The sequence below is a fragment of the Schistocerca piceifrons genome, chromosome 1 (assembly GCF_021461385.2).
Source record: "Schistocerca piceifrons isolate TAMUIC-IGC-003096 chromosome 1, iqSchPice1.1, whole genome shotgun sequence".
Classification (NCBI taxonomy): Eukaryota; Metazoa; Arthropoda; class Insecta; order Orthoptera; family Acrididae; genus Schistocerca; species Schistocerca piceifrons.
In genome coordinates, this window is record NC_060138.1 from 451674871 (window position 1) to 451691150 (window position 16280).

The window sequence follows — 16280 nt, forward strand, 5'->3', positions numbered from 1 at the left end:
GGCACTGTCATCAGTGACTTCACCGTTGTTATCGCGCAATGAGGGTATTGATTGCGCCTTGCCACTGGTGTGCTTTAAGTGTGACGAAAAATCTATTTGGGTTTTCTGTCAGATTTCGAGACAGAGTTTCGTTGTGGAAATCATTGAGAGCATCTCGCATTGAAGTACACGCTGTATTTCGAACTTCTGCAAAACTTTGCCAGTCTTGGGGGTTTTGCGTTCTTTTAAATTTGGCATGCTTTTTTTCGCTGACCCGTTTTATGTACCATGGGAGGGGGGGAGGGGGTGCAGTACAATCACTTACTAACTTACGTGGTATATATCTATTAATTGCTCTCAATACTATCTCTTTGAAATCATTTCACATCTTTTCTACGCTTACATGATCGGATCGGAAGGAGTGAAGACTATCTTTTAAAAAGGCGTTAAGAGCATTTTTATCAACTTTTTTTAAATAGATATACTTCGCGTTTTTTTTTTGATGGTTGTAGGTGATACAGTATTCAGCCTTGTAGCCACGCAGGCCGGTGTGGCCGTGCGGTTAAAGGCGCTTCAGTCTGGAAGCGCGTGACCACTACGGTCGCAGGTTCGAATCCTGCCTCGGGCATGGATGTGTGTGATGTCCTTAGGTTAGTTAGGTTTAATTAGTTCTAAGTTCTAGGCGACTGATGACCTCAGCAGTTGAGTCGCATAGTGCTCAGAGCCATTTGAGCCTTGTAGCCACTGGCTGTGGTCGCTAATCCCTGTGCGTCACGATACTCACTATTTGTCCAGGATTATTTGTTGCTAAGAGGTCAAATATGCTTTCACAGCCATTTACGCTTCGAGGGGCTCATGAAGAAATTGTTCAAAATAATTTTCTGAGAAAGCTTTCAGTACAATTTCGGATGACGTTCTATGCCTGCCGCTGGCTTTAAACGTGTGATTTTTTTCCAGCATATCGAGGGTAGATTAAAGTTACCACCGACTATAATTGTAAGAGTGAGGTACCTATTTGAAATTAAACTCAAGTTTTCTTTGAAGTGTTCAGCAACTACGTCGGGGGGTCGGTAAAACGACCCAACTAATGGTTTAGTCAGATCGTCAAAAAATGGTTCAAATGGCTGAGCACTATGGGACTTAAGTTCTCTGGTCATCAGTCCCCTAGAACTTAGAACTACTTAAACCTAACTAACCTAAGGACATCACACACATCCATGCCCGAGGCAGGATTCGAACCTGCGACCGGAGCGGTCGCACGGTTCCAGACTGAAGCGCTTAGAACCGCTCGGCCACACAGGCCGGCGTCCGATTGTCAATTATAACCTCTACCCACACTATTTCGCAAGAACTATCTACTTCAATTTCACTACAAGGCAAACTACTTCTGACAGCAATAAATATTCCACCACCAATTGTATTGCCGGCCGTAGTGGCCGTGCGGTTAAAGGCGCTGCAGTCTGGAACCGCAAGACCGCTACGGTCGCAAATTCGAATCCTGCCTCGGGCATGGATGTTTGTGATGTCCTTAGGTTAGTTAGGTTTAACTAGTTCTAAGTTCTAGGGGACTAATGACCTCAGAAGTTGAGTCCCATAGTGCTCAGAGCCATTTTGAACCAATTGTATTTAATCTATCCTTTCTGAACACTGTTCGATCGTTTGAAAAAAATTTATGCTGCACTTATTTCGCCAGACACAAATTATGCTAAACAAGTTCTAATTGAATATCGTAAACAGCTAACAGGTGGTTTAATACCACAACGGGAGAATATCTCGATTGGCAGAAGTGAGTCAAGTACTCTGGCCCTAAAAATGTGAATAATGCAATCTGAACTGATCTGACGCTGAGCAGACTTTGATTGTTCAAATCGACAGTAGTTTATATAGGCGCAGCTGAGAGCAAGTGGCGATCGAGATCTGTACGCCCCGACAAGGCCGGAACAGCAGTACGTTACCCTGTTTGCTTCGTGCGGCCATGCAACTTTCAGCTGGCGAAATGTGTGCGGCAGCGGCGAAACTCGAGGCGGCACCTGTGAATCGATCGCGGACACGAAAGAAATGCAAAAAATCTCACAGTCTAACGATCAGGCAGACGGATCGCAATTTACTCTCTACCAGAGCCCTCAAATCATCGTAGATTTCAGTGTATGACACACCCATTCGCTGGTAGTACCAAGGACTAATTTGGCTCAATTATACGAAAGAGTGCACAAACATCAAGACTAGTAAACCAAAAACGAACAAGTGTGCCCTCAGTAAACGAGTAGTCAGAGACGTTTGAAGCCACACTGTCGGTACAGTAAGAACTTCACCACAGGCTTCCCAGTCTAAACTACTCGCAAGTGAAGTCAGTCTCAGGACAGGTCCCAAGCACCAACCACACATGCCAGAGCGTCGACCAGAAGTCCACTTACCAGACCAACATCCAGCACCCGAGTGCCTGGCACCTCTCTGGAGAAAAAAAATCCATTTTCCCGTAAATTGCACAAACTGCACCGCCTTCTCTCCGTCTTGAGCCGATCTCAGGGCTTTAGAGGCGCTAAATCTCTCCTCCCACACGACAGCATAAACTCCTGTCGAACCCGTGTCTCCGGAAAAAGAAGAAACCTCCAATTACTGGATTTTTTAAATTTTTGTGGAAGGGGAAGATGGTTTTTCTCTGAAGTAGCATCGCTTAACAGGGCAACAAGTGAACAGAGACAATCTTAAAGATCTTTATCTAAAACGCCTGTACCTTGGAGCTTGTTTGTGCTAGCTATGAGGTGTAATAAAGATTCTATCACTAAACGTTTCTCAGATGCTGGAGTTTCTTATACAACCGAGGCTGCTGATGGAAGTGGGTCACTGACGTAGTTGCAATATCAGCAAATATGAAAACTTGTGAATTTTTATTACGCGTGGCTCTGCACACAACGCCCGGTTTACAGCTCAGCTCCACTGTGTAGATGAATCCCTTCAGTCCGTCGCCCCCAGCCCAGCCTTCAGGTGGTGCCAATGCAGATACAACGGCATTGTTCTGCTGGAGACCTGTCTCAACAAGGAGCCGCTCTGTCTGCCCTGTACGGCTTTAGCCCTGTCAGGCAAGATTTACTGAGGGATGGGCTCACTGACAATTGCTTACAACTCACAACATGCCGTTTCTGTGAGCTAAGAAACATAAAAATACCTCATGCTTTTAACGCCCTACCAGGCTCCATCAAGATCTGCTCAGGAGAGTCTCGCTCAAGGTGCGTCAGATTGTAATAAAACCTTTAATTATTTTCTGTATACAAAAAATAGGTGAGAGAGTAGTTTTCTCACTGTTAATACTGACATTGGACTGTTGATGACTTGAAACATGTTGCCTGGTCGGACGAGTCTCATTTCAGATAATATCAAGCAGATGGACATGTACGAGTATGGAGACAACCTCATGAATCCATCGACCCTGGATGTCAGCAGGGGAGGCTGTGTAATGGTGTGGGGAATGTGCAGTTGTAGGGACACCTAATACATACAGATATTACTCTGACAGGTTACATGTACGTAAGCACTGTGTCTGATCATCTGCATCTATTCATGTCCATTGTGCATTCCAACGGACTTGGGCAATTCCAGCAGGACAATACGACATCCCACACGTCCAGAATTGCTACAGAGTGGCTCCAGGAACACTCTTCTGAGTTAAAACACTTCCAGTGGCCACCAAACTCCACAGACATGAACATTATTGAACATATCTTGGATGCCTTGCAACGTGCTGCTTGTACTCTTACGGATTTATGGACCATCCCACAGGATTCATGGTGCCAACCCCCTCCAGGACTACTTCAGACATTACTCGAGCCCACACCACGTCGTGCTGCGGCACTTCTGCGCCCTCACGGAGACCGTACACGATATTAGGCAGGTGTACCAGTTTCTTTGGCTCTTCAGTGTATGAACACACTCAGTTGGGGCTAGATATAAAGGGAAGTGGCCCGTTTCGCTACAGAGCCACAATCATGGGATTCGCCTAAAGAGATTTTAAAAACCTAGATTACTTGCGGGATCTGAAACATCGTTCTCCCGAGAGAGAGTGTCCAATTTCTTTAACAACCACATCATTTCCTCAAATTTTAATCACAGGATTTGCCAAGAGAAACCAAAACAGAACAGATACCTAGTCTTCTTCAAGACGACAGTTCTTAAGAGAAACTGCCCTAAGAGCTCAGTTTTCCAATATATTACATATTGGAGGTCAGTGGCAATCGGCAAGAATATCAGACGTTCAGTGGTAAGTGTTACTTGCCACAGTTTCTCCGTGCAGTTCCTTAATGGTGTAAGATGATTTTAAAGGAGGGAAGAAACAAGTTGAAAATGGTTAGCCTCGTGATGACTGGGTGTTGTGTGATGTCCTTAGGTTAGTTAGGTTTTAGTAGTTCTAAGTTCTAGGGGACTGATGACCATAGCTGTTAAGTCCCATAGTGCTCAGAGCCATTTGAAAATGATTATTTCGAAATGTTCCGTTATCAGCGTGATGCTATTTTCAAAGAATTGCAGAAATAACTGAGAAAAGATAACGGCATGATTGTCACCGACAGTTGACACAAATGCTATCACGGAGTTCTTGAAATGCATTCACTGATCTGCACGTGAAAAACTGCAAACTGTTAAAGGGATTAGCTGTAATGACGTTATTCTCGACATTATATGTAACGAAACCTAAGTAGTTTATTTAAGACCATAACAATACCGTTCTTCAGCCAAACACCAAACAAAAATACGTGTGTAAATAGCTTGTAAAATGGTTCAAATGGCTCTGAGCACTATGGGACTTAACATCTGAGGTCATCAGTCCCCTAGAACTTAGAACTACTTAAACCTCACTAACCTAAGGACACCACACACATCCATGCTCGAGGCAGGATTCGAACCTGCGACTGTAGCGGTCGTGCGGTTCCAGACTGAAGCGCCTAGAACCGATCAGCCACACCGGCCGGCTAATAGCTTGTAACATAAGTGGATACTTTAGGACTTCGTACTAAAAAAGGGACAACGGCCGTTTTTGTCAGCCTCTACGGACTATTCAGAAGATAATACGATTCATCTTCCTTACATCGAGGTCGCCATATACACAGCAGAATTGTCGCTTCTTCTTCTGCGGCATTCCCACTTTAAATATTAAACGTTTATTGGGCAAACACAGAAATATTTTGGAGAAAACACTGAAGTTACTTCAACAATGTAGGAAAGGACAGATTGCAACTTACCATAAGGAAAATACGCCAATTTGCAGACAGGCATATTTAAAAGGCACTTACATACATACAGCCTTTGGCCAGAGCCTTCCTCAGGGGGGGGAGAGAGAGAGAGAGAGAGAGAGAGAGAGAGAGAGAGAGAGAGAGAGAGAAGGGAGGGGGGGGGGGGGAGACTGACTTCTACTCCTCCTATACTCCCCTGGCCAATGTCACACAGAGGGGCAAGAAAAACAAAATTCACCCCCAACGAAAAAATCGTTTAACATACTAAACAACACAGTTCCTTCATTAAACTCAATCTTTGTCACTACTTTCTACATTAAATCACTTCATTGGTCCGTTAGGATTAAATTATTTGAACACGTGTGTCCGACAAAAACGTAAGGTGTAGTACCTTTTAAAACGTGTGCAGTATTAATAGATTTGCTTGGTTTAAATAGTCGGGTCTGAATTTTCCGAGACTCTGGTTCGAACGGCACCAGACAGTATCGGCGTGCGGTTTGATCTGTGCTTCTCCAAGTTATCTCGCGTGGTATTTCTTCCCTTTCGTTGTTAGCGGCCGGCAGCTGTGGATCGACGGCAGCTGCCGTTTTTTCCTGCGTGTAACGTCTGCCAGCGGTGCAGCTGCAAAACCCGCAGACGTGTGTGGTGTCGCTAATTTGTGGAAGAAACACATCAGCACTAACACCTGCACTCGGGATGAAACCTTCGCGACAATGCGTGTGAACCTGAAGATAATTGCTAGTGATCGTACAACGTTTCGCAGACCCAATGAGTGCTACAACATTAACGTTAAGGTTATTTCCTGTGCTATGTTTTGAGCTAAGACTTGGTTCCAGAGAAGTTGCATGAAATACGGTAGTACAAACTGCGTATCACTACTGTCTGAAGGTAAGGAAAATCATGAAGAGACACAAGAAATTATACTGTAGGACAGATAATATCTTCGGAATAAAACAAAATGCAGATAAGATTGCTGAGCGATAGTGAACTAGTGTTTTCTCAGCCGATGGGTAAGGTCACACGAGTTTAGCTAATGCTGTGAGCAGAAGATTGTGCAGCAATAATACCCGGGAAGAGATTTTTATTGCAGTCAACGCAAAGCTGTATTGCAATAGCACTGAAAGTGTTGGAAAACCGGATGTTTCCGCGTTCTAGTGCTTTGCTTTTTGTGCCACTCACATGGAGTTCAAAGGTTCGAATTGCCAGTGACCAACTTGAATTTATCAGTGTCTGGAGAATCTGTAAAACGGCAACGGGCCCACTGAGCTTCGTGATGCCAGATAAGAAACTGCTTGGCAAAGAAAAGCCAATTTTGACGGGTCGGCCGTCATAGAGATTTCAAATAGAAATACTTGCACCAAGTTGGGTTCGGCAAAACCATGAAACTTCAAAAATGTACGCCATTGGCTGGAATGCATGCACCGACACGTTGAACAATTCGTTGTGTCAGAGATTAATTTGTATCTGCAGTTCTGTTTATATTGTGCGTAATCGATGGATCCGCCTTGCCAATGAACAGGAAAAGGCCAGTGCAGTGACGTAGCAACAATTCACATTGGTCCCATGAATTTTGTTGACCCTCTCATTACCAGGTACCAGCAACATACCACAGCAATATTTCTGTCCAGTGTCCTTTGAGCATACGTAACACTTAAAACGTCTCTGTGAAGTCGTTTCATAAGACGTTTGTCGAATTCGGTACAACTTATTCACTTTACTACATGATTTTAGCTCAATTCATGAACTCCTCCAGAAAGACTGAGCACTCAGATAAGGTCTATTGAATATTGTGTGTGTGTTTTAATGTGGTGTTGCGGTTTTGTTTTGTGGTAAACTCTGAGTTGATCATCGTCTGCTGGGAGCAGATGATATTGTTTCTCGTTCGAAGGAGAGCACAGGATGTCCAACTTAGGTCTCCAATACCTGAACGGAGAGGTTTACCCATCTTAGTCGAAGGCTGTTTCTGTGTGTGAGGTTGGTGACGGAGGGCTACCTCTCTGGTAGCTTCCGCTGCACGGGGAGCTAGGTAATCTGGAAAGAGAAAGGGGCACTGTTCGGTGAAAGCTTGATGAGTACGGACCGTAGCACTTAAGTGGGGTTTCAGGTGATAAAAAGCAGGTTGAGTTAGGACTTCGTTATGTTTAACTGTTGAAATACTTAAGAACTTCAGCTTAACTGAAGCGTATGAAGCGAGTTATTTTTCAGAGTGTGCCATAATTATATTGCTTTAAATAGACGATTTTTGGGTGTTAGAGTTAAAAGTGTGGAAGTTACTTTGTTCATATTCAACATCGATGAAGTATAATTTCAAACAGTAAATCTGATTAGGAAAAGCTGGTTAGGATCACTTCAACCGTACGTGAGTGTAATACCGTGCCGAAGCGAGTATGATTTTTTAATCTTATATTTTGTGGAAGTTTTTTGTGTCGATTTTGTGCCACGAGTGTGGTAATCAGTGATCCTTCTGGTCCACCACGGCACCGCAATAGGCTTTATTTTAACAGTTTGCTTGTTTAATGAGCTATAATTTCTGCAAGAATATCTGTTCTTTCGTGCGCTTTCTACAAAGCAGCTCAACAGTTCGATTCGGAATGCACCACGTGCTCTACTTCGGCCGTTCGCAAGCAGCAGACGCAGTTAGTATGTTAAATAATTATCGCACAGCCTCGTGCATTGGTTAAACCTCTGTCCAGAATAGTGCATGCGTAGAATCGTAATGCGAATCTCACTTGAGATATTTTTATGGTATGAATGCAAAGGACATGATAGTATCATTGTCTCTCACTCACGTTTTCAGTGTTTCTTCTTGCTGTAGTTAAATTGTGCTCTGTTACATTCTCACGTAATTCTTACTTAAATATTTCTAGTCAGGCACCAGTTACGTGTAGTTAGGATGTGCAACCAAATACTTAGATACAATAAATAATCTCAGTGAAAGATAAATTCTGTGGTGTTGGTCTTACCCACTTATTCCGATTTCCAAACCTGAATTAATCAAGTTGCTTCATGCACGACATGGAGTACTATTTATCTGGCTACTTAAAGAAATTTGCATACTTGTAATTAAATTATTAAAGTAATTAAACTAATAATTTTCCAGTTCCGTTTTTTTTCTAAATTTCCAGAAGGGCTCGGGCTGGTGGCGACCCTGAATTTCTGATTTTTTCTCATGATTTGTGTGAGATAAGCAGCTAGAAATGCGAGATAACGTATATGGTTCGATGAGAAACGTCGTAAACATAGTAATACTTTACACACTTCCAAAATTACTCGTTGCTCCTCCACCTATACCTCACATCGCATGTGTGGTGTACTCCCAAGGTGCTACGAATGTCTTACTTAAACTTCTGCTGTAAATAAGTTGCCGCCAACCTTCCAACTTGCGGTTTTCCGTTGTCAGACGGATCACTCTTTCTTGAATGACATAGTTTTAGCACACTGGTTATTACTGTTGCAGTTAAATACTCCTTTTATTTTATATCGTTCACTGCTGCGTGGTTTCAGCTGTGTAACCACCTCAAAAATCTTCAACAAGTATCAGATTTGACATGATTGAAGTAAAAAGGAACCACTGGTTGTTTAGTCGACGGAAAAAAAGAAAACTTAGTGTGTTCCACGTACACACTTGAATGAGAGAGGTCATAATTGTTCATGTCACACAATCGTGGAAGCACAGCACAAACGACCTAACACACAATAAAATAAAAACAAATTAAGTGAAAGTAAATACATTAAGTAGGAAGAAAGGGAGGATACCGGACAATAAAATGTCAATAAAATGTTGGAGTGTCTGACTTCAGCATCCGATCAGTTAGCCACGAGATGGAGCTGTATAAATGTTTTCGTAGCAACTGGTGCCAGGTCTGTAATTCTGAAGTCGTTCCCTAGATTTGTGTCCAATTCCCTGTAAGTTAGGCCTGCCGTGCTCTGCTTCTGAAATTCTGTTTGATAGACAAGTACGTTCACTGTATGCCAGGTATGTGCATTTAACAGGTTATGCGCTGAAGTTCTCGTTTTATCCTGTCAATTGAACAACTATTGCAATATTGCAGTGCCTGTGTTGTTCTGAATGCAATGCAATGCAATGTTCCTTTCTGCGGCGATGACAGCGTTATGAAATGCAGTAAATGAATCCGCAGTTCAGAATACAGAAGACCATCAGTTGTATAATGGAATGACTTTAATGAACAAAAATTTGTGGCGGGTTTCCCGTTTATCGCCAACGATCGCTTCACCAGTTGGCTATCCGTGCACGACTCACGGAAAGACCTAAACTACCACATGTCATCAACCATGCGTTTACAGCCTGTACTCGTACGTACATTATGTATATTCCCGTACAGATTAGATCTTTTACTTGAAAGTCGCTTGAACGGTGTCGGCAAATTAATACGACATTGCAGTGCCTGCACATACATACATACATACATACATACATACATACATACATACATTAATTCTTGTTCCATAGATCGTGAATACATTTCGTAATGATGTGGCACGTGTCACTTTAACGTAAGTTGTCTTTACACAAAATATTCAGTTAATTAATTATTTTACAGTAACTACTTCATATCTAAGAATCCATCTATTGAGAAGAAGGAGATGTCATTGAGAAATTCTTTTAAGTTGCTTTTAAATGTTGGTTGGCTATCGGTCAGACTTTTAATACTATTCGGCAAATGACGAAAGATTTTTGTGGCAGAATAATTCACCCCTCTCTGAGCCAAAGTGAGATTTAATCCAGAATAGTGAATATCATCCTTTCTTATAGTGTTGTAGCTCAGCACTTCGCTATTATTTTTGTATTATTCCGGACTGTGATGCATTGTTCCTTTGAACGGCAATGCAGTGTTCTACTTATCTGCTGAGACGGGCAACCGACTTTAAACTAAAATGTCTCCGCTGTACGGGAATTACGTAATGTATGTACGTGCACAGTATGGTTGAATGACTTATCGACGTCGTCCTCGGATACCCTAATGGTAAGGCGATTGCTCGAAATAAGCAGGAAATCCGGGTTCAAGTCCAACTCCGGCACAAATTTAGTTGTTGTCATTCCATTCTACAGCTGATGGTTATCCATATTCGTAATTGCGAATACATTCAATGAACGAGTAGTGGCTGTTTCATGCTTCGTATTTTGTGTCATGCGTTAAATGTATTGCAGATACCTGAGAATGCTGCACGGCCGAAACTGCGTAATAGTGAACATAAAATAAAGAGATGATTTTATCCCAACAGTGATAACGAGTGTGGTAAACTGATACCATTCTTGGAATGAAATGCCGTGGCTGTGGACCCCATTGCAAACAAAATGTTCGATAACCATTAGAAAAACATCCATTCCATGGAGAACGGAATGCCGCTATGACAAGTTTCCATGTGTCGTCCAAGCGGAGAACACACCGTAGCGATTTCTGACATCTTTCAGCAATTCATACATTCTTTGATAGTGAATGTATGTGCCACAGTTTACGTTTATTTTTTTCATTAAATGACACACAGCAGTGTTCATATTCAGCACTAGCGTATTTGCTGGCGTAGACGCTGGTCATCCTTATTGGTCCTGAGCAGTGCATATACATTGAAGTGCTAAGGAAACTGGTACAGTCATGTGTATTCAAATTCAGAGATACGTAAACAGGCAAAATACTCGTGTACCAAATTGTTCAAATGGCTCTGAGCACTATGGGACTTAACTTCTGAGGTAATCAGTCCCTTAGAACTTAGAACTACTTAAACATAACCAACTTAAGGACATCACACACATCGACATCCACGCCCGCGGCAGGATTCGAGCTTGCGGCCGCAGCAGTCACGCGGTTCCGGACTGAAGCGCCTAGAACGATCACAGCGGTCGGCCCACTCAAATACCCTTCATGACTGCACGACACAAAGCTTTGCACCTCGCCTGGGCCCGTCAATGCCGACATTGCACTGTTGACCGCTGGAAACATGTTTCCTGGTCGACGAGTTTCAAATTGTATAGAGTGGATGCACGCGTACGGGTATGGAAACATCATCATAAATCCATGGACCCTGCATATCAGCAGGGAACTGTTGAAGCTGGTGGAGGCTGTGTAATGGTGTGAAGCGTGTGCGGTTGGAGTGATAAGGGACCCGTGATATGTCTAGATACGACTCTAAGAGGTAACACGTACGTAAGCATCCTTCCTGATCACCTGCATCCATTCATGTCCATTGTGCATTCTGACGGACTTGGGCGTTTCCAGCAGGACAATGCGACACCCCACACGTCAGGAATTGCTGCAGAATGGCTCCAGGAACACCCTCAGACTTCAAACACTTCCGCTAGCCACCAAACTCCCTAGAAATGAACTTTATTTAGCGTATCTGGGATGCCTTGCAACGTGCTTTTTAGAAGAGATCTCCACTCCCTCGTGCTCTTACCGATTTACTGACAGCTCTGCAGAATTCACGGTGTCAGTTCCCTCCAGCGTGACTTCATATATTAGTCGAGTTCATGCCACGTCGTGTTGCGGCACTTCTACGTGCTCGCGGGGGTCGTACACGATATGGGGCAGGTGTACCAATCTGTTTGGTTCTTTAGTGTAGATTTGTTTATTGGCTAGCGGCAGTTATGTCCATTTCCCCTAGGTTTATAGCTTCGTTAGTTGTTTTTTCATGACAATTTTGGTAACTATCTTGGAGTATTCGGACGTAATATACAAAAAAGTTTCCATGACAACATCACGTAGGTCAGGGGCACGATGCACTACCGATCAGGGACGACAAACAGGGAAGTTTCGGCTTTATGCTTTGTGTTTTAATTAAGTAACATCTGGCATATATTGGAGGTCCTGCAAATGACTACAGAGCTAGTATTACCTAATGAACAACATAAAGTAAAAGAATAATTTAATCCCAAAAGCAACCGTTAGTGTGGCAGACTAATATCATAAACGAAATTTATCGCGGGTGTGATCACTATCGTATGTACTAGAGCAGCAATTTTTTTTTTTTTTGCATTTTCGGTTAAAAATGCGTAGTTTGTTGTGGCACGTTGTGGAGCATTCCATCTTCAGCTCCTACAGTTTGGTGAAGTTCCGATAGGTGGAAGCGTAATACGTAGCCTTCAAAATGGCATCTGTAATGGACATGCGTTTCAGGCAGAGCGCTCATATTAAGTTTCTTTTGGCGGAAAACAAAAAGCATTGCAGATATGTCTACGGAAACCTGGCAGTGAAGAAAAGCACAGTGAGTAGTTGGACGGAGCGCTGTCATCGTTGCAAGCAGGTCATGCAGACCTGTCCAATCTCCTGCGTGCCGGCTGGCCACACACCGCTGAGACTCCGGCAATATTGGAACGTGCGGACAATCATTCGAAGTGATCTACGGATTGAAATCACACATCGCTGCTGAACTGGACATCCTTACTGGTAATGCTGACACACTTGTCCACCAGTTGGTGTGTTGAAAGACATGTACCTGCTGAGTTCCTCGTCGCCTAAGAGAACAACATAAAGAGCAACGAGGGAACATCTGTTTGGCTCAATGAAGGACGCACTGCACGAGATGAAGTACATGGATGATTGGGAGGTGACTGTAGTAGCAAGACGTTGACTGCGACAGCGACCAGAAGAGTGGTGCCACATGGGCGCACAGACCTTGCCAGACAATGAACAGAGATCATGTTGGAAAACAGGGTTTTGCAGCCGAAGGAGTGGGGAATAATGTGGAGTACTGGAATCCTGAATAAAACCAAAATTATTTCTGAAAAGAAATGCATTGCATTTCATACTGAACACCTCTCGTAAAGTACTGGATTAAAATATTCTATACAGCAGTAACAAAATTAGCATTTTTTGTCTACATTATTTGTTTCTCCCTGTTTTTATTAAAGAATTATCCTTTTAGAAGACTAGTACAAACGAAAAGCAACAAAATGGCTCTGAGCACTATGCGACATAACTTCTGAGGTGACCAGTCGCCTAGAACTTAGAACTAATTAAATCTAACTAACCTAAGGACATCACACACATCCATGCCCGAGGCAGGATTCGAACCTGCGACCGTTGCGGTCGCTCGGTTCCAGACTGTAGCGCCTAGAACCGCACGGCGAGAAGCAACAATTCTCAGAATATATAACACCAAAATCGCAGTTGGATTAGGAAAGAGTAGCTCTGGAGAACACAGTGGAGAGGAGAGGGAAGATACGAGGAGTTGACAATAGAGCAGCATTAGGTGTAGAAGTGTGTCGGTGTAGAGATATTTAAATGTGCGCGAATTAATCCTTGAAGAAGTAACACAACATAACGGGCATGACACACCATTATACGAAATAACTATGCGTCGGTAGTGCCTACAGCGAAGGTCACGTCTCATCGTCGTCCTCGATCTCACCTACTAGACGACAGATAAGGATCAAAGAATGAGCAGGACATAAATTACTGTGACTGCCGTTGTTATGACATGCGCGGGCAAACAGTCTCCGCTCGACAGCTGCAGCCAGGCGAGAGGACGTGCCCGCCGGTTCGCTTCCGGATTTGCATGATTTAATAAACATAGGTGATTTGTAACGGCGCTGCGCGGCAGTGCGCGAGCTATTTTGAAGCGCGGCTGCGCCCGCCCCGCTGCCTCCCGCAAAGTGGCCCTCGACAATCCGCGGGCTGCTCTCTGTGCTGCGCCCCTTTTGTCCCGTCACCTTTTGTTCTCTCAGATAAGCGCCAGACATCGACCTTCACAATCGCCACTCCTCGTGTGCCGCACGTGGCTAACGCTCCACAGACAGACAGACAGAAAAATACAACTAAATCAGTAGTATCATTGGTCTCTCGTCAACTGCCTATTATGAAAATACACTTCTGGCCACTAAAATTGCATTATGAAAACTACATGCAACGAACGTCGAACTGACTTGAAGTATACTACGAGGAGCATTTAATAAGGTATATAAAACGTTTTTTTCTCTCTGACAGTTTCGGTTGAAGAAATGCGAATTTCGTTGCGCGACGTCGTGGAATTTTCCTGATTGATCCCCTGTAGTCTCATGAGGTTCCAATGGACAGCAGCGCTTCGGTAGCATTCAAAATGACATCTGCAACGAAGGCGCATACCAGGGAAAGAACTGTTACTGAGTTTCTTTTGCCAGAAAATCAGAATATCGCAGATACCTTACAGTGAACAAAACACGAGGAGTCGCTCGGCGACGCATCTGTCATCATCGCAACACGGTCGCGCAAACCTGTCCGCCCTCACATACGCAGGCCGATCGCATACAAAAGTCACTCTTGCATTGTTGGAACCTGCGGTCACTTGTAAGGCGTCCGCGTTTTACGGAGCTTACATGAACTTGATCTACAACGACAGGACGATACACTATGAGATCCCCAGAAAATAATAATAATTACGTTATATCAACAAAAGGTAATTGCAGTTAATCTCATGTACCGAAAACTAACAAAAGAATCTCTACCAATATAGACAACGACATGGAACAAACAAGTTAAAGGTAAACGCATTTTGGAGAGAAACCGAGCAGGTGGTTAATGATATCGTCAAATTCCCATTTAGTATGAGAATGGCGAGCTTCAGCGAAAAAAAGGAATAGGGCCAGAACAATAAGTTATTCCTTTTAACGTAAATAAGGCCGGGATCGAGGGTAGGTGGCTGCACGTCATTAACAGGGTTAGGCTGTGACCCAGCAAGAAAAATAAAATTCAACTCTAGGGAGATGGTGACTGGCTGAAGCCATACTGGGCGACACAGATGCGACATGGTGGGGAGATGCCCAGTATATAAGAGCATTTTGAGAACTAAAATTTTCTAGGTTTCTATCTCGTCTCACGGTGGACCGCACGAGTGTGTGGAAATAAATGAGGGCATTGAGAGCTTTGCTTTCTGCGAGGTGAGGACGATACGCTTCACATTTCATGGCGGCAGATAGCAAAGAGGTAGTTGATTATTCCTGTGGGAATTTTTTTGGGCAAAGAAATTGTGCACGTCGCTCCAACCCGCAGCGAGTGTGCAATAGCCATTATTTAGACTAGGGATAGATTAACGTTCTATGGAATGCAGGAAAGTTGCAGCTGAGTGAATTCAGTCAAAACCAGAGTAGGGAATTAGTGTTTCAGATCCAGCCCAGAGACAACGCCACGCTTTGACCATTGAATATCAAAAGCTAGGATACTAACCTACTCACACATTGAGTACATCAGACTTTTTTCATTGGGTCAAAAAGTAAATTTATTCTCCACCAACTCAGTGCATTGACAAGCTATGACAACGTAGATTTAAATGAGCTGATGAGGATGTTTAATATTCTTTCCTGTGATAAACAAATTTTCATGTGTAGAGATAACGGTTTTAATAATCGTCATTTCAATATGTCCAAGAACTAAAGATTGAGTTACTGAGTCTCAAAAGTAATTGAAGATGATTGTTGTTTATCACTTGACCCCTGAAAGCAACAGTTGATAAATTACATGTAGAATAAAAAAGGGAATAGCTGTGTTATGTTCCTAGAGTAGACCCCAAACTCTCACTTTTATTAATTCCTGCAGTCTAGGTCGTGACAGCAGGATTTCTAATGATTTTTTAATGATCTGCACCTGATATTAGCTGCCTTACAGGGTCAGGGTCATACTTACTTATGATGTCTGTCTGACACCCTGGGCTTGAGAAGACAGTTCAGATGTTTTGTCCATTTGCGCTCTAAGTGTTCAGCTAAGTTTGCACAGATTAGTACATTCGCTGTGCAGGTACAAAGGTCGGACGTACGACACACATTTGAGGTGACGGACGGATCACAAACACCTCACTGCACAACTGGACGTCTCTGTTGGTAGAGCTGACACACTCTACCCTCAGTTGGAGCACTCGAAGGTGCGTGACCGCTGGGTTTTTCGTCGCTTAAGAAAGACCATAACGAGCAAGGACGAACGATCTGTGCAAATTAATGCTCGTTATGAGGCTGATCGTGACAATTTTTTGTCAAACATAGTCATAGGCAATGAAATACCCATTGAGTACTTCGAAATGGAAGCAAAATGGCAGTCCATGGAGTGGTTCCACACCAACACTCCTCCAAAGAAAAACTTCATAGCTGCCCACCCA